We start from the raw sequence: 24204 nt of genomic DNA on the forward strand, positions 1-24204 counted from the left end.
AGCTTTGACTTCTACCCATTTTGAGACATAATCGACTGCCAGCAAGATGTACTGATTATTGCAGGACGAGGCAAAAGGCCCCATGAAATTGATTCCCCAAACATCAAAGACCTCGACTTCAAGCATCACATTTAACGGCATCTCATCCTTTCTCGTCAAATTTCCCACTCTTTGGCAACGATCACACCTTAAGACAAACCGATGAGCATCCTTAAATAAAGTAGGCCAGAAAAAACCTACTTGCAGAATACGAGCTGCCATCTTCTCACCACCATAGTGTCCACCATAAACTGTGGAGTGGCAGTCTCGTAATATCCCCTCCGTCTCACAGAACGGGATACATCTCCTGATGATATGGTCAGCTTCCTGTCTAAACAAATATGGTTCATCCCACATATACCACTTCACCTCATGCAGAAACTTTTTCTTTTGAGCTGAGGTCAAATTATGAGGCATTATATTGCTGACAAGATAGTTTACAATATCGGCAAACCATGGCTCTTCCTCCTGAACTGCGAACAACTGCTCATCCGGAAAAGATTCGTTGATCAATGTCTTATCCTGTGAAGTAGACTCGGGATTCTCCAATCAAGAGAGATGGTCAGCTACTTGATTCTCAGTACCTTTTCGGTCCTTGATCTCTAACTCAAATTCCTGAAGTAAGAGCACCCAACGAATGAGTCTCGGCTTCGAATCCTTCTTGGAATCCAAATAGCGAATGACCGCATGATCTGTGAATACTGTCACTTTTGTCCCAAGCAGATAAGATCAAAATTTCTCGAAACCAAAGACTATAGCCAAGAGCTCCTTTTCAGTAGTTGTGTAGTTCATTTGGGACCCATTTAAGGTCTTACTAGCATAGTAGACCACATGGAAGAGATTATTTTTACGCTGCCCAAGAACTGCACCTACCGCATAATCACTCGCATCACACATCATCTCAAACGGCTCTGTCCAATCCGGTGCTGTAATAACTGGTGCAGTGATTAAACTCTTCTTGAGAGTCTCGAATGCCTTCAAACATTCATCATCAAATTTGAAAGGCACATCTTTCTCAAGCAAGTTGCACAACGGCTTAGATATCTTTGAAAAGTCCTTGATGAACCGCCGATAAAAACCCGCATTACCAAGAAAACTACGGATTCCTTTCACAGAAATAGGTGGGGGAAGATTTTCAATGACTCCCACATTGGCTTTATCCACCTCAAGACCCTTGCTAGAGACCTTATGCCCCAGAATAATGCCTTCACGCACCATAAAATGACATTTCTCCCAATTGAGCACTAAATTAGTTTCCACACACCTTTTGAGCACGACACGAAGACTATTCAAACATTCATCATACGAATGTCCAAAGATGGAGAAGTCGTCCATGAACACCTCAACATTATTCCCAATCATGTCAGAGAATATAGCCATCATACATCTCTGAAAAGTGGCCAGTGCGCCACATAACCCAAACGAAACTCTGCGAAAAGCAAACGTGCCAAATGGACAAGTAAAGGTAGTCTTTTCCTGATCCTCTGGTGCAATACAAATCTGATTATACCCTGAGTAACCATCCAGAAGACAATAATACTCATGACCAGCCAACCTGTCAAGCATCTGATCAATAAATGGAAGAGGGAAGTGATCCTTCCTCGTGGCCTTGTTCAACTTTCGGTAATCCATGCATACTCTCCATCCTGTAACTGTTCGAGTGGGGATGAACTCATTCTTCTCAATTTCTACCACAGTGATACCTCCTTTCTTAGGCACACATTGTACGGGGCTCACCCAAGAACTGTCAGAAATAGGATAAATGATGCCTGCATCTAGCCATTTCAGAATTTCTTTCTTCACCACCTCCTTCATGATAGGATTAAGTCTGTGCTGCTGCTCAACAGTTGGCTTACTACCCTCCTCTAGTAGAATCTTATGCATACAATATGAAGGGCTGATCCCTTTGATGTCTGCTATGGTCCATCCAATAGCTAATTTGAATTTTCTTAAAATCCTTAAGAGTTTGTCTTCCTCACTACCTGAAAGGTCAGATGCAATAATAACAGGTAAAGCAGATGCATCACCTAAAAAAGCATACCTCAAGTGTTCAGGTAATGGCTTGAGCTCCAAGGTAGGTGCTTCCTCAATTGATGGCTTGAGCTTTCCTTCAGCATTCTTGAGGTCAGAAGTACCAAGAGATTCAAACGGCATGTCCAGCTTTCGCCTCCAGGGAGAATGATACACTGACAGCCCTCCTGGCTCTTTGCTTTTTAAGTCTTTTTGTAGAACTAGAGACTTTGGGAGCTTCATCATCAGAATTTAGCTTTCTAAGCATTTTTAGGGGCCTAGAACTCCCAATTTCGGTATCCTTCTGAGAAGAGACCTTCTCAGCTTCTACAACAACAGGTTATGACATTGGAACCTGTTCCTCACTGTCTGACTCATCTCTCAGAACAATCCTCCTTCTCTTCTGTTGTGTCTGAGGTACAGTCTTTGTTCTCTTAGGTTTTGAAGATGAAGGCCTCACAGGATGTGCTGATGGTGAAGGTTGAGATGTCTGTGATGGTTTGAAATATGTCCTGATGGAGGGTTGAGTAGGTTGAGATTGAGAAGTTTGAGGTGTAGTTATGGTATGTTCTGATGGCTGTTGTGGTGGCTGGGATGTGCTGGTGGGTTGAACATCAGGGTAAACAGATGTGGGTTTAAGGATTAGCATTTACCATGATCTGTTTGACAAACTGAGGTATTTGTAAGGGTCTAACCACTTGTTTCTTAATTTCATCATTTAACAAATCATTAAAAGCTCTTTTTGCAAGCTTAAAGGGTGGAATTAAATCAGTGGTAGGTTGGGCTTCATCAGCACAACAAAAATTATATACAAGCTGACAGAATCTAGCAAAATATACTACATTCCTATCCTCTATCATCCTATCCCCTATAAAACCTAGCACTGCACTTGCAAAATCAAAGTGAGTTTGATGAATAAGAGCATACCCGATTTGCTGACTCATTATGGGAATAACATCAAAGTTGGAGCACTTATTGGCGAATGCCTTAGTGATACAATCGAAGAAAAAGCTCCATTCCTTCCTGATATTTGCTCTTTTCAATTGTCCAAGCTTTCCCAAACTTTTCTCATAGCCCAAACTGGCCATGAGCTGTTGTAGAACAGGGTCCTCCACTATTGAGAATGTACAGCCTTCTGGTATGTGGAGAGCTTTGCGAACTGCCCCAGGAGTAACAACATGTTCAACATCATTTACTTCAAATACGATGCTTGGAGTACCAGTAGCACCACCATCATCAAAATGCCCAGTCCCCCAAAACGTCAGAACTTGTTTGCTTGAAATAGTTTGAGGTTGGGTCAAAGCATACCCAATCTCACTATTTGTTAAGAAATCTTGCAAACAGTGCAAATCTGATAGAGCTTCTGCCTTGTTCAAGATTGCAGCATAGTTGTTTGGTACAAACTTAGCTCCATCAACAATTAAATCCTTGGGTGCCATGAGAAGTAAGTGAGAAATAAAATTGCCTGTAAGGTGTTTGATAAAATGTCTGTAGAGAAACCGTCAGAAAAAGTGAGAGAGAATAAGAAAAGCGAGAGAGTAGAATGAAAATGAAAATAAAAGATTTAAAAGTCTTTTATCTCTTTTACTTAGACACCCCACGTGACAACAGTTAATAAGGAGTGGAACAGACCTTTACACCTGTCAGACATGCAGCAGTTAAGGCAAAAGTTAATGGGTACGGTAAATAAGCAATTATTACTTTGCACGTTCAGTTTGAAAAAAAAACCGTTCCTACTAAATAAATGATTATTACTGCTTTATCTCTCATAAACGAATATTTTGAAAAAAAAATGACCGTTGAGGTAATGACAAAAAATAAACCAAGTAAATAAATACTAGCATGTCAGCATCAGAACATGATTATTATCAGGATTTAAAAGTCATCAAAATATGGCTTCTTAACTCGAAGAGTGAATGTTTATTCCTGTTATTCTTCACACAAATACTGATATGGGTACATTAGAACTTAATCATCAGAACTTCCATCAGAACTTGTCCTCAGAATTTATGCAACTAACACTTAAACAGTTCATCCAAAATAACATTTATCACCACATTATTTTTCATCATTCATATAGAGTGTATGTGTGTGCATTAAGCTAAATATCAGACAAAGAGTAAAGTCTGATTCACTTCAGTACATCTTAGAAATAAGGCATAACTAAGAACTTTGCTTAAAATTTGTCATTATTCTGAAGTCTACTATAGAATGAGTTCATGCATGAGTCCACCTCAACTATTTTTTTGCTCATTTTATGCATCTTTTGAAATTACTTTTTATAGTGGCTTCTCAGTGTAAGTGAGTCACAACTGCTTATCAAAATTTATGCTATTATCAGAGTATTTCTCCAGTAATCATAGAGTGTGAAAAGTCACCAAGAAAAATTTTATGTTACTTTTCTAGTGCATATTACTTAATACCAGCAATGCACTTGGGTCTTCCCTTCCACATTTTTACTCTAGATCTCAAAGGAGTACCTGATTTTTATTTCTTTTCTTTTCTTTTTCTTTTGATAAGTAAGGCTTATCAGCACTTAGTTCATTCACCAGATTTACTAACATCAGAACTTAACAAATAAGAAGCACTAGTCTAGTTTTTAACTTAGTAATAAGATACAAAAAGTAAACTTAACTATGCTCAATATCAGAATTTTCTTGTGTTAAGAGATTCCCATATAAACGATTACTTCAGACATGAGATCTTTAGTATATTAAAGACTACTAGTTCAGCATTTAGCACAATTATCCTCATTGGATTGAATAGTCACAGAAACAGTCATATCACTATCAGAGTTTAGAAATTCACATCAGATAACAATCAACACTTAGAAAATTTCTAATTAAGCACAGAATACACAAAGATAGTAATATCTGTAAATACTGATCATAAAGTCTGATGTATCAGAACATAAACTAAGCAGATTTAGAGAAAGAACCTGAAACCATTCCAAGTTCATTTACCAATCTTGTAAAAGTAGTTTCACACAGTGGTTTTGTGAAGATATCTGCTAGTTGTTGATCTGTTGGAACAAAATGCAATTCCACTGTACCTTCATTTACATGTTCCATTATGAAGTGGTACCTAATGCTGATGTGCTTTGTCATTGAGTGTTGAACTGGATTACCTGTCATAGCAATAGCACTTTGATTATCACAGTATATAGGAATTTTAGAAAATTCTAACCCATAATCCAGTAACTGATTCTTCATCCCAAGAATCTATGCACAACAGCTTCCTGCAGCAATGTATTCTGCTTCTACAGTTGATGTGGAAATTGACTTCTGTTTCTTGCTAAACCAAGAAACTAATCTGCCTCCAAGAAATTGGCAGCTTCCACTTGTGCTTTTCCTGTCAATTTTGCATCCTGCAAAATCTGCATCTGAGTAACCTATTAGCTTAAAGTCTGATTCTCTAGGATACCACAATCCCAGGTCAGCTGTACCCTTAAGGTACTTGAAAATTCTTTTCACAGCTGTTAAGTGAGGTTCTCTTGGATCTGCTTCAAATCTTGCACAAAGACAGGTAGCATACATGATATCCGGTCTACTTGCAGTTAGATAGAGTAATGAGCCAATCATACCTCTGTAATCAGTAATATCTACTGATGTACCAGTATCCTTATCCAATTTTGTTGCAGTGGTCATAAGAGTGGATGCACTTGAACAATCTTGCATTCCAAATTTCTTCAACAAATTTCCGATGTACTTAGATTGACAAATAAAAGTTCCTTCTTCATTCTGCTTGACTTGAAGGCCCAGAAAATAGCTGAGTTCTCCCATCATACTCATTTGATATCTTGACTGCATCAGCTTGGCAAACTTTTTACTAAGTCTGTCATTTGTAGAACCAAAAATGATATCATCAACATATATCTGCACCAAAAGTAAGTCCTTTCCATGGTTGAGATAAAACAATGTTTTGTCAATAGTCCCTCTGTTAAATCCACTTTCCAGAAGAAACTGAGCTAGTGTCTCATACCATGCTCTTGGAGCTTGCTTAAGGCCATAAAGTGCTTTGTCAAGTTTATAGACATGATTAGGAAATATTACATCTACATAACCTGGAAGTTGTTCAACATATACTTCCTCTTCCAATTCTCCATTGAGAAAAGCACTTTTCACATCCATTTGAAAGACTGTAAACTTTTTATAAGCAGCATAAGCCAAAAATATCCTTATGGCTTCCAATCTAGCAACTGGTGCAAATGTTTCATCATAATCAATTCCTACCTGTTGAGAATATCCTTTTACAACCACCCTTGCTTTATTCCTTGTAATTATGCCATCACTATCAGTTTTGTTTCTGAACACCCACTTTGTACCAGCAACAGATCTGTTCTTTGGTCTTGGTACTAGGGTCCAGACTTTATTTCTTTCAAATTCATTTAACTCTTCCTGCATTGCTTGCACCCAATCAGCATTTTGAAGAGCTTCTTCCACTTTCTTTGGTTCAGTCTGAGAGAGAAAAGAGTGATAAAGACATTCATTTGATGTAGTTGTTCTAATTCTAACACCTGCATCAGGATTTCCAATAATTAAGTCAGGTGTATGTGCTTTAGTCCACTTCCTTGCAGATGGAAGATTTTCTCTAGAACTGGATGCTCCCCCATGATCCATGCTGTCTTCATCAACATTTTCTGATGCCCCCCCTGAAATTATGCTCTCTGAGTTGGATCCTTTAGAATTTGAGTTTCCATAATTATCAGCACTTGAGTTTCCAGAATTATCAGAACTTGGCCAATCAGAAAATGATGAATCAGAACTTGAAGAGCCTGTTGTAGGTTCTGATGCTTCTTGAGATGTGGTTGTATCTTCAGTATGCTCCCCCTACACAGGTGCATCTTCCTTTGGCGTAGTCACCACAGTTTCAATAACATCAGAGTTTAATCCATTAGATTTTGTAGTATCAGGATTTAGACTGTCAGGATTTACAGTATCAGAATTTAAAACTTCATTCTCAAATCTCAGCTAATCATGATCATTGAAATCTTCAAGTCCTATAATCTTCTTATCATCAAAAGAGACATTGATAGATTTCATGACAACCCTTGTTCTTAAATTGTAGACTCTGAAGGCTTTTGTGGAAAGTGGATATCCAAAAAAAAATCATTCATCAACTTTTAGATCAAATTTGGATAGCTGTTCCGGATGAGTCTTAAGAACAAAACACTTGCATCCAAAGACATGAAAATACTTCAGATTTGGCTTCTTTTTTTCACCATCTCATATGGTGTTTTTCCATGCTTGTTAATGAGTGTTGCATTCTGAGTAAAACAAGCAGTCTCCACAGCTTCAGCCCAAAAGTAGGTTGGCAACTTTGCTTCATCAAGCATAGTTCGTGCAGCTTCAATAAGAGTTCTATTCTTTCTTTCAACAATTCCATTTTGTTGTGGAGTTCCAGGAGCAGAAAATTCCTGCTTTATTCCATGGTCTTTGCAGAACTCTTCCATGATCAAATTCTTGAACTCAGTTCCATTATCACTTCTTATGATCTTCACAGAATCTTTGACCAATTTATCCAATTGCTTGACATGATCAATCAAAATAGATGCAGTTTCACTTTTTGTGTGGAAGAAATACACCCATATGTATATGGTGAACTCATCCACTATGACCATAGCATATTTCTTCTTTGCAATAGACATGACATTCACTGGACCAAATAGATCAACATGTAGTAGGTGATAAGGCTCAAGAATTGAAGATTCAGTCTTGCTCTTGAATGAAGATTTTCTTTGTTTTGCCTTTTGACAGGAATCACAAAGACCATCAGGAGCAAATATTGATTTTGGAAAACCTCTCACAAGATCTTTCTTGACTAGTTCATTTATATTGTTGAAATTTAAATGAGAGAGTTTCTTGTGCTAATTCCAGCTTTCTTCAATTGATGCTCTACTTAACAGAAAGATTGCAGAACCATCAGTACTTGTTGAAAGCTTGGCTTCATAAATGTTACCATGCCTGTATCCTTTCAGAATAACTTTGCCTGTAGATTTGCTTACAACTTCACAGTTTTCTTCAAAGAAATCCACATGATAACCTCTGTCACAAATTTGACTAACACTCAGAAAATTGTGTTTAAGTCCTGAGACTAGAGATACTTTTTCAATGATGACATTCCCCAGTTTGATATTGCCATATCCCAAAGTTTTTCCCATGTTGCCATCTCCATAAGAAACACTTGGGCCAGCTTTCTCCACAAAGTCTGATAGCAGGGCTTTATTTCCAGTCATATGTCCTGAACATCCACTATCCAGAACTAGGATGTTTTTCCTGTTGCCCTGCAATCACAAAGACCACTAATGATTAGTTTTAAGGACCCAGACTTGCTTGGATCCTTTGGCCTTATTAAGTTTGTTAACATTTGCAGCGGATTTAGCATCCGAATTTATGTTAACAGTTTTCTTATCAGCATTTACAGTATCAGACTTTGCATCAGAACTTACACTAGAAGGAATAATGCTAACTTTCTTTAAAGAAGGTTTTATTTGATAATAATTATAGTATAAACTATGATATTCCTTACAAGTATAAATGGAATGCCATAAACTACCACTATGAAAACAAGGATTTTGTGGCCTATATCTAACAGACTGACTCTTAACTCCTGACTTTGAAGGTAAGGAGTTTATGTTCTTATTTTTCCTGTAAAAAGAAGCCAGATGGTTAGAATTTCCACAGTTATAACATTTCTTTCTAGGAGCATTATGAAAAGGCTTATAATCATTACTTTTATTCACACCTTCCTTTCCATTCCTATTTTTCCTAGGAGGATTTACCTTGTTTATATTCTTAATATCTTTCAGCTTATGCTTAAGCTGCTTCTTTGTCATTAAGCCTATGTTTACTTCAGTTGGCTTACCCTGTTTTGGTTTGTCAGAAGTTAATTTCTTTTTAACTTCTGAGTTATCAATATCAGACTTTACAGCTACAAACTTAACATGATTTACCTTTGGTTTTTGTTTAACAACTATAGGCTCAATCTCTACAGTTCCCTTACCATTCTTATCATCTCCATAACCTAAGCCCTCTTTCCAGTTTCCACTACTAAGAATATCCTGAGTTGCTTTACCAGAGTTAGTCCAAGTCCTGATAATCTCTCTTTCCTTTTCTAACTCAGTTTTTAGAGATTCATTCATTTTAAGTACTTCATCCCTAACATAAAAAGCATCATTTTTATCTTTCTGAGTTTGATGGAACATGACTAACTCTTTTTCTAAATAATCATTCCTCTTTTTATAAGCAAGATTTTCAGAAGTTAATCTTTCACATGTTAAAGTTTGATCTCTATAACTTATGAACATGGTTTTAAGATATCTTCTCAACTCATTAATATCATCAGTATGAAAGGTATAAGTAGTTTGAGGTACCTTTAACTCAGCAACATCAGAACTGCTATCAGCATTTGCCATCAAGGCATAGTTCACCTTACTTTTAGAATCTGAAGTGTTTGTCCAGCTTTTCTTCTTTGTGACAAGAGCCTTGCCTTTGTCACTCCTCACTTTCTTGCAATCAGGAGATATGTGGCCTTTCTCACCACAGTTGTAGCATTTGACATTTGTGTATTCTCCTCTGTCAGACTTTCCTCCTTTGCCTTCAGATTTTCTGAATCTCTTCTTATCAGAACTTGCACCTTTCCTGGAAGACTTCTTTCCCTTTCTGAATTTACTGTATGCAATCCGTGTGATTCCTTTCACCATAAGAGCACACGGCTTCAACATCTCTTCATCAGGATCCATCTCAGGTAAGCTTTCAGTTTCTGAGTCATCATCAGTATCAGAATTTGATGATTCAGTATCAGACTTTGTGATGAGAGCTTTTCCCTTGCCTTTCCTTGAGGCAGTTGCTTTGAGGGATTCCTCCTCAGGCTTAAGAGCAACTGTCCTTGACTTTCTTCCATTCCTCTTGCTTCTTTGTTCCATCTCAAGTTCATGAGTCTTGAGCATCCCATAAATTTCATCAAGAGTTGTTTCTTTAAGAGCATAGCTGTCTCTTATAGTGGTGGCCTTCAAATCCCAACATTCAGGAAGAGCTAACAGGAATTTAAGATTTGAATCTTCAAGATCATATTCCTTGTCAACTAGTGATAAATCATTCAAGAGTTTGACAAATCTGTCATATAAACCAGTTAATGACTCATCGGGCTTTGAGTCAAAGTGTTCATACTCTTGAGTGAGTATAGTCTTCCTGTTTTTCTTAATTGAATCAGTTCCCTGGCATCTTGTCTCCAAGGCATCCCATATCTCCTTTGCAGTCTTGCAGTTGATTACCCTGTTTGACATTACATTATCAATGGCACTATGCAGCAAGTGTCGTACCTTATCATCCTTAGCAATTGATGAGATATCTTCAGCAGTGTAATCACTCTTCTCCTTTGGTACAGACTTTGTTGGTTTACCTGCAACTACAACAGGGAGTTTGGTTGGCTTGTGTGGTCCGTCGTTGATTCTGTCAAGGTATTCTGGATCAGTAGCTTCCAGAAACATAGACATCCTCACCTTCCATATGGGATATTCAGATGGTTTCAGTATGGGAACTCTAATAGTCTCATATCGACTGTGGATTTGCGTCTTTGGAGGTTCTTCAGTTTTGGTGGGCTTGGTTGAAGTTTGTTCTTCTTCAGACATGATTATTTTTGGATCTTAAATTGTTTGTGTGTTAACAGATCTGCTCTGATACCACTTGTTAGGTCACACACACTGTAGAAGGGGGTTAAATACAGTGTTTATCACAATCAAATTGAATATAAGAACACAAGTAACAGAAAACAGATTTTATTCAACACAATAAACTCTGTTACAATATGGAACTGTCCTCTCTCAGTGATGAACAACTTATCACGAGAGCTGTTAGGGTTATAATAAATAATAACTTTGATTATGATAACACATATAGTGTAAACCCTATATCTGTGTTTATATACTACACAGTTACAAGATAATCTCTAATTGATATTGAATATGATTCTGTATCCTAAAATATATCAATTAGATATCTTCTTTTCTTCCAAGTATTCTACTCTTCATAGAATTCCTTCTTCATGCATATCTCTTCTTGCATTTGTCTTGATCTTCTTTCCTTTCAATCAGACGCCTTTCTTATCTAAAAGTCTCCTTAAGTCCTGATATTATCTCCTGATAAATATCTCCTGATAACTTAAGTTCTGACAACTTAAGTTCTGACTTCAGTATAAGTACTGATTTCCAGTTAAGTACTGATTTGTCCTGTTAAGTAAGATCTGAAAACTAAACACAAATCATATTAGTCATGACATTATCAAATATATCTAACATGTTCTTAATCCTAAGGACCGGGACATAACCGGATCCTTGAGATGGGTCGTAGAGCCTGGGTACCCGACTGGATCTATATAGTGAGATATAGATCTGCACTGTATCCTGGCTGATCAGCAGGATATAGGTGCGAACTAGTGTCCAGTCTAATTTTTTGTTGATCGCCACCTGTTAGGTCCCAATTTGTTTGTAGAAGGGGGGTTGAATGCAAACAATACCGTTTAATCGAATAAAATGCGGAATAAAATGGTGAAACAAAATTCAAGTTAAATAAAACTTTTATTAAACTTGAAAGGTGTTACAACTACGGTATCGGTTACAAGGGATTAATCTCAAATCAATTATTACAAATCTAGAATAAATTCGACATGAACTTTTTCTATTTTTGCAATTAAAAGATCAAATGCTAAATGCGATTTGAGATTAAGTTCTAGGGATTTTAATCCGCTAGATTGTTACACAAGAACAAGATAAATAATTCTAGTGGATTGGATTTAACTTAACAATCTAGAATTTTGATCTTGAATAAAGCAGATGAAAAATGAAATGTTGTGCCTTTGTTTTCTGCTGTGTTCTTGACTTGTGTTCTCTGTTTGATTGCTTTGAAATGATCTGCTTCTGTTTGTTTAAGTAAACAGATCACTCAAATTGAATCAGCATGACATTCGACAAGACAATCCAAAATGAACTAGCAAGACAATCATTTGAACAGATAGAACTTTCGGTAGGACAATTACTTGACTTGGAAAGACTATCGGTAGAACAATAGAATGACTTGGTAGAACTATCCAGAAAGACTTGGTAGGACTTTCGGTATGACAATCCAATTGTCATACCAGTTCAAATCTGATTTACTGATTTTCTTTTTGAATATAAATCCAAAATCATTTCTGAAAAATGCATAATATTAATTCAGAATTAATTAACCAACTAATTCAATTAATCAATAAATTAATCTTTGCAGATTTAATTTATTCTCTTAATTAAATTAAATGACTTAATTAATTAATAGAGAATTAATACTACTCTTGAACAACAACCATTCTTCTGAAAATCTTCTGAAAATCACTGTCAATTATGAATCAATTCCACCACTTTAATGTAGACACTCGATGTACTGTCTGGTTCATGAGTGACTAACTTTCGTGACGTTTCTTCAAGCCTTGACCTTGATACTCTTGATTTTCTTCAGACTAAATCCTTGCAATTAATTGATACCCTGACGAGATCTCTGTCACTTGATTAAATCCACAATCTTGATTTATATCACTAAGGCTTGATCAATTTCTTGAGCTTCTTCCAGTGAATTAAGTCTTCAAGTCTGTAGATGAATAATGTTTCTTAACCCTTTGACAGATGTTACTTTGTGAGATCTCTCTGACGATAGATCCACTATTTACTTATTACATTCTTATTTGAGTTGAGTTAAATCCTCGAATATACAAATAGGCTATGCCATATGCCCTTCAATCTCCCCCTATTTGCTTGTTAGACAATAACAACAAATACCTAGAGGATAACTCAACTAACAAATAAGAAAAAGATATAAACAGTAATGCAAAGTAAATAGCAGAAAAGTTCTGGATTATATTTAACATTTTCCAGATTCCAAAAGAAATTTACAAGTGAATACAAGATAGATGTTCCTCTAGCCTGGACATATAACTAGATTAGACTATCTTGATTCATAAAGCTCTAATCATATTACATTGAGTTTTGAGCTAATTGACTTCAGTTGTCTTCTCTTCTGACTTCACCTTCTTCTAAATCTTGAAGCAACTCTTTGTCAAAGACACGATCCTTTTCTGAAGTGAAGCTTGCTGGTCTGACTGGTTGAACTCCAACTGACTTCAGCTTATTCTTGATCTGATTGTACCTTTTAATATTCTTTTCATAATAAGCCTGAATCAAATCAGCAGCTTGAGTCTTCAACATGGATGAGTATCCAGCAGTTCTTAAATGATGTTCCATCCAGACCAGATGCTTAGCTGAGTAGTCTTTAAGAGATTGTACATCTAGCTGACAGATTTGAAGATAATCAGACTTAAAGAATCTCACCTGATGAGGATTGTTGACCACTTGAGGACTAGCCCTGCTGGTAAACTCTTTAAGCCTTTCTCGAAGAACTTCATTCAATTCTGAGCTTCTTTTTACTTTATTGAGAAGAACCCAAATCTCTGACAAAGAACGATTCTCAAACAGATGAAGTGACACCTTGAAAGATCCTTCACTCTGACAATATACAAAAATGCTCATCTCATTTAGGGATCTATCAAAAGCAGCTGTGATACTTGAGACTTCAGTCTTGATAGCATTCATGTACATGTCATTGTTAGGGTTTGAGATTTCCAGCTTGTCAAGAAGATGTAGGAACTGCCTATCATTGTTAGTGCTCAGCTGAGGCATATCAAGTACTCTCCTAGCTTCATCCCATTTTTCACCAATCTTCAGTCTGACATCTCTTCTCCTTTCTTGAGCCTTAATGTCATGAAGACGTTGCTTTTGAAGAGTTTCTGTTCTTTGTATGTCTTTCCTCATGTCAATGATCTGGGAGACCTTTTTAAGTTCAGCTTCTTTTCTTTTCATCTCTGACTGCTGCTGCTGAAACTCTTTCTCAAAGATAGGATCCACTGTAGTTTCCTCTTCCCATTCTCCAAAATCACTTTCCTCTTCAGCTTCAAATAAACCATCTTTATCTTCCAAGACTGGTTCAGTGGGAATGTCAAAAATATCAAAGTCATCCTGTTCTCCACTGTAGTAGACATCATCAGCCTTTCCTTTGTCTCCAGCAGAGGTATCTTTTTCTTTCCCCTTTCCACTACTCTCTTTCTTCTCCCCCTTAGTTGAGGGATCCTCTACGGACTTTCCCTTAGATCCTCCATGACCTCCATGACCTCCCGAGCCTGAGCCTCCACCAGACGGCCCTTCAAAGTAAGTCCTATTTTCTTCATTGGGATAGTGAGAATTTTTGATCATATAGTACAGGTGCTTCATCCCTTCATTCAGATGTTCCATACCTGTCTCTATCTTCAGAAATCTGGAGGAATCCAGTGAATGATTCATTTCAACCAAATCTTCAAGAGAAGTCATCCTTGTATGTAGAGAGCAGAAGTTAGAAATGTCATCAGCTAATAAAGTTAGAGTTTCCTGAATGGAATTGAGCTTTGGTGTGACAGTGTTCTTGAGATCTGAGATATCATTCCTTATGAGTGCCAGCTGATTGTTGACAGAGGTGGAAGAAGAAGACCGTTCAACCACTTATGCTTTGAATGCTTGAGCCTCAGCTTGGCTTTTTGCAAGTTCTTCTTTTAGAGCAGCAATTTGAGCTAACAGGTTTTCAGTATCTGTGTCTGTGTGTGCTCTCACCTGAATTTCACTCGTGTTTGGTTCACTCACCTCACATGCTTGTGTTTCTCTCAATATAATTGCTCGTGAGGAGTCTTCCTGTTGTTGTTCTTCTGTACCTGCAGTTAAAATCACCCTATCCTCTTCAAGAGAGGTCAGTGGTGGTGCAATGGGAATTCGCGAGTCCCGATCCTCAGTCAAACCTATCATTTCATGTGAAATAGATGTCTGAATTGCTTCAGGGATAGATTGACCGAGTTGCCCTCCACTTTCTGTAGATAAATCTGCGAGTGGAGAATCCCGTGAGGGAGCCAGAGGTGTTTGATCTGGGAGGGGAGAAAATAACTCTATTAAGGGTGGCTGAGAGTCAGATTTTCCCTCAAAAGTTTGTGACTGCTCTTCTGCCGTAACTATGGCAGGCACTGTAACAGACTCTATGTGCACTCCTTGCTCTGTGTCCTGAGTATCATCTGTGGGTATGTATGGTTCCATTGTGAGTAATGGAATTGTGCTTGACTCAGTACAAGATGCCATGGCCCTATGGCGAATTTCAATAGATTCATCCTGTTGAGAGAATGTCTCTAGTAACTGTTCATTGGCCATTTCAAAGTCCATGTCCTGTTGGGAGGACAAGGATGGGCTTTCAGATGCCTTAGTATAAGTTCTTCTTTTCTTTGGAGGAGGCAGAGCTGAGGGTTCACTCACATTTAACAATGCACTACTTCCGATTAATCTTCTGGGTAACATTTTAGACAGTGGGGGAGAGGTTGAGATAGGTTGTGACTCTGTGTTTGGCTCTATGACCTGGGATTGAAGCTGTGGTTCTACAACTTCATGGTCAGTCCTATCGACCACTGGGGGTCTTTCAACAGAAGTAGGAATGGAGTGGGAGTGAGGAATTACTACCTGTAATGGAAGAGCATCTGATGTTGGAGGAGCCTGGGTGGCTTGAACCACTGGAGGTTGAGGTTGCTGTTCATGACCGGGAAGATTGAAAATAGGTAAGGGAATATAAGTGGCCTTGAAAGCAGATACAAGTACTGGAACTTGCATGAAATTGAAGGTTGTGTCTTGGCGGGTGTAAATCTTTTTGCTTACAGGAGGGGGTTCAGTTACTGCAGAGTTAGTAAAAAGGGCTTTGTGCTTAGGTGTGAGAAGATGATCTGCTATAAGCATGAGAAAACGAGCATAGTAACATGATACCCTACGATTTGTAGAATGATCACGTAAAGCAGAAGTGAGACGTCTCAAGAGAATGGGAAAAAGTAGTTTGCCAAAATTGATCCTTTGATTGAAAACAACCGCAAGACCAATATACTGCAGAGTGGAAGTGATGTTGTGAAAGTTGGATTTAGTGCAGTTGGCAAACACTTTAGAAAGTGTATTGAAGAAAATGTCCCATTCAGACACCAAATTGGATTTAGAAAGTTTGGTTAAATTGATCACCCCCTGATAGTGAATAGAATGGAAAAAGTTTGTGATATCATTTTCAGAGGGTAAATTACAGAAATTGTCCAATGGAAAATTTAACGTTTGATTGACTACTGTTTCATCAACCACATACTGTGTGTTTGCCACGGTGAATGAAAAAGATTTTGAATCATCAGCCACAGTAGAGGTTGTGCATATCAGTCTAAGCAGATCGACATTTAAAATCACATTTGATTTAATAGCAGAGCTAAAAATCGAATGGTCATTTAAAAATCTAATCCAAGGCTTAAATTTTTCCACATTACATTTTTCTGGATTAAAATAACCAACCTGATTATGCGCGACAATTTGGAAATTGAGAGCCATTTAAAATAATAATAAGACACACACTTTCAGAATTTTAAGAATAATATTAAGAAAATTCGAATTAATTAAATTAATTTAATAATTCGAATTAAATTAATTCTAATCGAAAAATTTAGACAGGAATGTATCTCGTTAAAATTCCTAACTCACAAACACAGATTTGAAAAGCCAAAAGACACAAAACAGAAATTGAAATTAAAATTAAAAATACTCAAAATCAACAAACACAAACTGAATTTGAATGGGAAAAAAAATTGATTCGAAAAAAAATGTTTGAAAAAATTTTGGCAGCACTCCTGTATGTATATATATGTAAGTATATATCACAGGAGTGATGATTTAGTTTGCTGAGTAAAAACTCGAGCAAAGGAAGACAATGGCAGTTGTGTTTGTTTTTGGTCGAAGAGAGAGAAGAGAGAAAAGATAAACTGTTGGAATTTTTTAAGAAAAAAAAACTGAATGGAAATTAGAACACACAAAAACGATTAAGTAGTATAACTGGTATGACAATCCGGGATTGTCATACCGATTGTCATACCAGGTAAAAGAAAGAAAACAAATAAAAGAATAAACACTAAATTTATAACTGGTATGACAATCTGATAGTCATACCGATTGTCATACCAGTATAAAATAAAAGAAGAAATATATATATATATATATATATATATAAAAGTTTATAACTGGCAAGACAATTGATAGTCATACCGATTGTCTTGCCAGTATAAAGCTATACTGATAATTAAAATAATCAAAATTTAAACTGAAATGACTTTCAGCAAGACAATTTCAATTGTCTTGCCGATTGTCATATCAGCTTTAAACACAGAAAATTCACACCACCTTAAAGACAGAAAAAAAACAAATAAAACAAAACAAATAATAATATATAACTGGTATGACAATCTGATAGTCATACCGATTGTCATACTAGTACAAAATAAGACATAATAAGTCTGCTATTAATTTTTTACTGGCATGACAATCAATAGTCATACCGATTGTCTTGCCAGTTATAAAATTAATCTGATTTTAAAATAACCAATCATTATTACTAAAATGACTTTCAGCAAGACAATTTCAATTGTCTTGCCGATTGTCATTCTAGTATAAGATAAATAAGTATTTATATATACTGAATAATTAACATAAAAACAGAATATATAAAATATTTCAATTTCAGAAAACTGAAATGAATATTGCAGAAAATATTTACATAAATAAAATAATTAAAATATTTTAGAGATAATAATATTTTCAGTCCAAAAATAGATTTCTTTTGAATTTTAACAAATTAAATTCATAGAAAAATATTTTTAGAGAAAATAAAATATTCCGAGACATTAAAATTAACAAGTTGAGTAAATAAATAAGATAAGATAATAGAAATTACATAGAAATAAGCAATAAATATGATACAATGATAAAATAAATTTGCAAATGAATTTTTCATTTATGAAAAATTCATTTGTAAATTCATTTAAGAACAGATCTCAGATATTAATTAAATTAATCACTAAAACTATTCAACATGCCCAATTTACCAACTAATCTGGTAAATGTGGATTCATCAAGTGGTTTAGTGAAAATATCTGCTATTTGTTCTTCTGTTGGAACAAAAAATAGTTCAACAGTACCATTCATGACGTGCTCTCTAATAAAATGATACCTGATGTCAATGTGCTTTGTCCTCGAGTGCTGCACAGGGTTGTTGGTGATGGCTATTGCACTTGTATTGTCACATAAAATAGGAATTTTGTTCAATACAGAGCCATAGTCTCGTAGCTGGTTCCTAATCCACAAGATCTGAGCACATCAGCTTCCAGCAACAATATATTCAGCCTCGGTCGTTGAGTTGGAAACTGTTTGCTGTTTCTTGCTGTACCATGAGACTAGCCTGCTTCCTAGGAATTGACAACTCCCTGAGGTGCTTTTCCTATCAACAACACTTCCTGCGTAATCTGAATTTGTATATCCAACAAGGTTAAAACCAGATTCTTTAGGGTACCAAATACCTAGATTTGGTGTTCCCTTAAGATATCTTAAGATTCATTTAACAGCAATGAGATGAATATCTCTAGGATCCGATTGGAACCTTGCACATAAGCATGTAGCATACATAATATCTGGTCTACTTGCAGTAAGATAGAGTAGTGAGCCAATCATACCTCTGTAGCTTGTGACATCTACCTTAATAGAGTTTTCACATGGTCCAAGCTTGACAGCTGTAGTTGATGGAGTCCTTGCTGATGCAGAATCCTCTAGATTGTACTTTTTGAGGAGTTCCTTGAGATACTTGGATTGACAAATAAATGTTCCATCTAACCTTTGATTTACTTGTAATCCAAGAAAGAACTTTAGCTCTCCCATCATGCTCATTTCAAACTTGCTGTGCATTAACTTAGCAAATCTCTTACAGAGATTATCATTAGTAGACCCAAATATTATATCATCCACATAGACTTGGACTAATATAGTATCATTCTTATGTTTTTTTAGAAAAGAGAGTTTTGTCTATGACACCTCTAATAAAGCTATTTTCAATAAGAAATTCAGAGAGAGTGTCATACCATTTTCTTGGAGACTGTTTGAGCCCATAGATAGCCTTGAAAAGAAAGAAGACAAAATCCAAATGATCTGGATCTTCAAAACCAGGAGGTTGCTCTACATATACCTCTTCATCCAGCTTTCCATTCAAAAAGGCGCTCTTGACATCCATTTGATAAACTTTAAAGTTTGAGAATGCTGCGAATGCCAGAAATATCCTGATGGCCTCAAGTCTAGCCACTGGAGCATAGGTTTCATCATAATCAATGCCTTCAACTTGAGAATACCCTTTTGCTACCAGTCTTGCCTTGTTTCTTGTAACGATACCATCTTCATCTAGTTTATTCCTGAATACCCACCTAGTACCAACATCTTTCTTATGTGTAGGTCTAGGTACCAGTTTCCAGACTTGTTGACTTTCAAACTGATTGAGTTCATCTTGCATAGCAATCACCCAATCTGGATCAGTTAGTGCTTTTTCAATCTTCTTAGGTTCCATCTCAGAAAGAAATCCTGAGAACAGACACTCATTTTGAGTAGCACGTCTAGTTCTGACTCCAACATCTGGATCACCAATAATCAACTCAAAAGGATGAGCTTTATTCCAGACAGTCTGTCTTGGAAGATTTGATCTTGATGATTCGCCTTGAAATTCATTGGGATGTTGTGTCCTACTAGATGATCCTTCAGCATCTCCCCCTGAGTTGTTGCCATGTTGACTTGAAGATTCTCCGTTAGTAGCAGTGGTATCTCCATTGTTGCCAAAGTTTCCATCACTATTACCTTGAGTATCATCATGATTAACAGGTTCTTCACCAGCAACAAACTCAGGTTCTTGACCATGTTCTGATTCTGAATCTGACATATCATCAAACTTCAGTTTCTCAGAAGGATCTTCAGTTTGGATACTAGGGAGTTTAGTGTCATCAAATGTAACATTGACACTTTTAGTTACTTTGTGTTGATCAATGATATACACTCTGTATGATCTTCTTTCATATCCAACAAAAATACCCTCATATGCCTTTGCCTCGAATTTACCACGACGATCATCTCCATCCTTGAGCAAGAAGCATCTGGCACCAAATACATGAAAGTATTTGATAGAAGGTTTCTGTTCATTCAAAATTTCATAAGGAGTTTTATTGAAGTCTTTGTTGATTAGAGTTCGATTCTGAGTATAACATGCAGTATTGACAGCTTCAGCCCAAAAGTACATTGGAAGATCTGATTCACTTAACATCGTTCTTGCAGCTTCAATCAATGTACGATTCTTCCTTTCTACCACTCCATTTTACTGAGGGGTTCTAGGAGCTGAAAATTGTCTGGTAATCCCTTTGTCTGTACAGAATCCATTGAGAAGTGAATTCTTGAATTCTGTTCCATTATCTGACCTTATTGCTCTAACAGGGACATTAGAATCTAACTCAATCATCTTGATATGATCAATCACAACTTGTGGTGTTTCATCCTTAGAGTGTAGAAATAAAACCCACGTATACTTGGAATAGTCATCAACTATCACAAGACAGTAACACTTCTTTGACATCGAAAGGACATTAACTGGTCCAAATAAATCCATGTGCAATAATTGCAGAACACCAGTTATGGAAGATGTGTCAGTGCCTCTGTGACTTGCTTTCTTTGACTTTCCTTTCTGGCAAGCCTCACATAGTCCTTCTGGAGAGAATTCCAGTTGAGGCAGACCTCTTACCAATTCTCTTTTTACAAGAGAATTCATTATTTTGAAATTGAGATGAGAAAGTCTCTTGTGCCATAGCCAACTCTCATCTGACGATGCCTTTGCATAGAAACAATTGACTTCAGGATTGCTTCCAGAGTTCATGTCAGCTACGAACAGATTTCCTTTCCGGATTCCCATTAAGGAGGGTTTTTCACTTTTCTTGTGCAGAATCTGACACTTCAGCTTGTCGAATAAAACATTGTAGCCGTTGTCACAGAACTGACTAATGCTAAGCAGATTGTGTTCAAGTCCTTGCACAACATACACATTTTCAATGATAACATTTCCAGCTAGCAAACAGCCATATCCCTCCGTTAAACCTTTGCTGTTATCTCCAAAGGTAACCACTGGGCCAGCTTTCTCAACCACATTTGATAGCAGGGCTCTATCTCCGGTCATATGTCTTGACGATCCGCTGTCAAGAATTCACACTACCGGTTGTACCTGTTTAATGCCCTGCAATACAAATGGATTAGACCTTCTTCGGAACCCAAGCTTGGCTGGGTCCGGCATACTTGTAAAATTGGCCTTTATCAGGCAAAACAACATTCTTAATTTTAATATTCTCAACGTTCTCAATGACTGAACATTTGACCTTGTGAACAGCCTTTACAAATTTCTGTTTAGGCTTAGGCACAAATATCTCCTTTCTAGCTTTAGGAGGACTAGCATTCTTAGACCTATCATGCTTTCTATTATTCACATGCTGACGAGGAGTAGTCTTATCATTAGAAACATGCTTACCATTAAAATAAGCATACATCAGATTAAAAGCACAAGACATACAATCAGGAACACCACATGCTTTATGAGAGGGATTAACAATAGGCAACTTATGCATGGTAGACATGGCATTTGTGTTATCCAACTCATGTGTGTCTGAGTTAGTCTCAGTTGCTTTCACAACCTTGACTGGAACTTTTGACACACTTGACTTGGAGACAGCTTTCTCATTAGCATTATCTTCAGCACGGATTTCTTCTTGAATAATAAATGAGGTCTCATCAAATGGTTCAGCAATTGATTCTTTATAGAGGGGTTCATCAACACCCTTAAGCACATGTGGTACTTCCCTTCCTTTAGCACATACATGAGGAGGGGACTTTATGCCTAATTTTCCAATAGCAGCATTGTAATCATAACCTATTCCAGATGTTTGATTAACAGCTTGCTTATTGTAAAACTCTTTGGACTTCGAACAAGAATTAAAGTAAGCTTTAACCTTAGCCTCAAGACCGGTGATCTTGTCTTTGAGAATAGTTTCAAGTTGTCTATAACAGTCAACTCTATTCTCTAGAAAAGATACTTGTTCTTTTAATTTATCTTGATTAATGTGCACAAGTCTTAATTCATTGACCTCTTTCTCAAGGTCTTTGATTTGTTGATTTAACAATTCATTATCACGACAAGCACAATCTAAGGAACCTCCTGGATGATAAACTAATTCAGCATCAGTAAATTTTACCTCTTTTCTTGACGATGAGGTGTTTGCATCACTAGCCATGAGAGCAAGATTCCCAACTACTTCATCTTCACTGTCAGTATCATCCCAGCTTCTTCCCTTTGCCAGGTAAGCCCTTTCAGATTTACTCTTCTGATTAGAATCGTAAGAGTTCTTCCTAACTTGTTTTGGCTTCCTACATTCTGTGGCAAAGTGTCCCAACTCATTGCAGTTGAAGCATTGGATGGTACTTCGATCAACCATCCCTGTTTTATACCCACCACTTCTGGTGTTAGAGGATGAAGATCCACCTTTCTGGAATCTGTTGTAGTTGGACTTGTACTTGAACTTGGGATTCCTTTTGAATCTGACATTTGAGAATCTCTTGACAATCAGGGCCATTGACTCATCCTCCAATTGCTCCAGTTCTTCCAAGGAATAAAAATCATCTCCTGATTGATTTGTAGTAGGAGGATCAAATTCTGCTACTATCACATTATCTTCAACCTTGGAAGATTGTACCATTCTTTCTGACTGTTGAGATTGTTGTTGATATTGTGGTTGTTGTTGTTGTTCATCAGCTACTAGAGCAGTAGACGTGCTGACCACTCTTCCTTTCCCGTAAACTTCCTTCTACTGAATCTGCTCCAACTCATAAGTCTTTAACACACCATAGAGTCTTTCCAAAGAAATCTCACTCAGATCTCTTGCTTCTCTTATAGCAGTGATTCTATGTTCGAGATGAGTTGGCAGTGTTAAAAGGAACTTCTTGTTGACCTCCCTGATGGAATAGTATTTACCATTAATGTTCAGGTTGTTGATCAATGCATTGTACCTCTCAAACACTTCAGTGATTCCTTCTCCTGGATTGGATTTAAAGTATTCATACTCAGAGGTTAGGATTTCTAACTTGTTCTCCCTAACTTCCTCTGTGCCTTCATTAATAACCTCAATAGTTTCCCAGATATGTTTGGAATCTTTACAATTCATCACATGTCTATTCATCAAGGGATTAAGGGAATCTACTAAAATTAATTGAAGGCTAGCATCCAGGGAGGCTTCTTCTATTTCAGCAGGAGAGAAATCCTCAGGATCTTTCACATAAGTTCTCGCTTTGGTGATCACCACATCATTTTCTATTACCTCTGGTTCAATAACCATAGGAATTTTTGGACCCTTCTTTAACACTTGCAGATATTTGGGATTAGCAACTTGTAAAAACAGTAGCATCTTCTTCTTCCACATAACATAATTTTCTTTATCGAAAAGTGGAATTTTAACGGTTCCAACTTTTTGTGTAGTCATTATGAATTTTTTGAGTGAATAAAAAATTCAAGGAGTGAAAGAAACACAAAAGTCTAGGATCTAGATTTGTACATTAATCAGAAGGCTCTGATACCAATTGTTAGGTCCCAATTTGTTTGTAGAAGGGGGGTTGAATGCAAACAATACCGTTTAATCGAATAAAATGCGGAATAAAAAGGTGAAACAAAATTCAAGTTAAATAAAACTTTTATTAAACTTGAAAGGTGTTACAACTACGGTATCGGTTACAAGGGATTAATCTCAAATCAATTATTACAAATCTAGAATAAATTCGACATGAACTTTTTTTATTTTTGCAATTAAAAGATCAAATGCTAAATGCGATTTGAGATTAAGTTCTAGGGATTTTAATCCGCTAGATTGTTACACAAGAACAAGATAAATAATTCTAGTGGATTGGATTTAACTTAACAATCTAGAATTTTGATCTTGAATAAAGCAGATGAAAAATGAAATGTTGTGCCTTTGTTTTCTGCTGTGTTCTTGACTTGTGTTCTCTGTTTGATTGCTTTGAAATGATCTGCTTCTGTTTGTTTAAGTAAACAGATCACTCGAATTGAATCAGCATGACATTCGGCAAGACAATCCAAAATGAACTAGCAAGACAATCATTTGAACTGATAGAACTTTCGGTAGGACAATTACTTGACTTGGAAAGAC

The sequence above is a fragment of the Apium graveolens genome, chromosome 4 (assembly GCF_009905375.1).
Source record: "Apium graveolens cultivar Ventura chromosome 4, ASM990537v1, whole genome shotgun sequence".
In the NCBI taxonomy this organism is placed as follows: Eukaryota; Viridiplantae; Streptophyta; class Magnoliopsida; order Apiales; family Apiaceae; genus Apium; species Apium graveolens.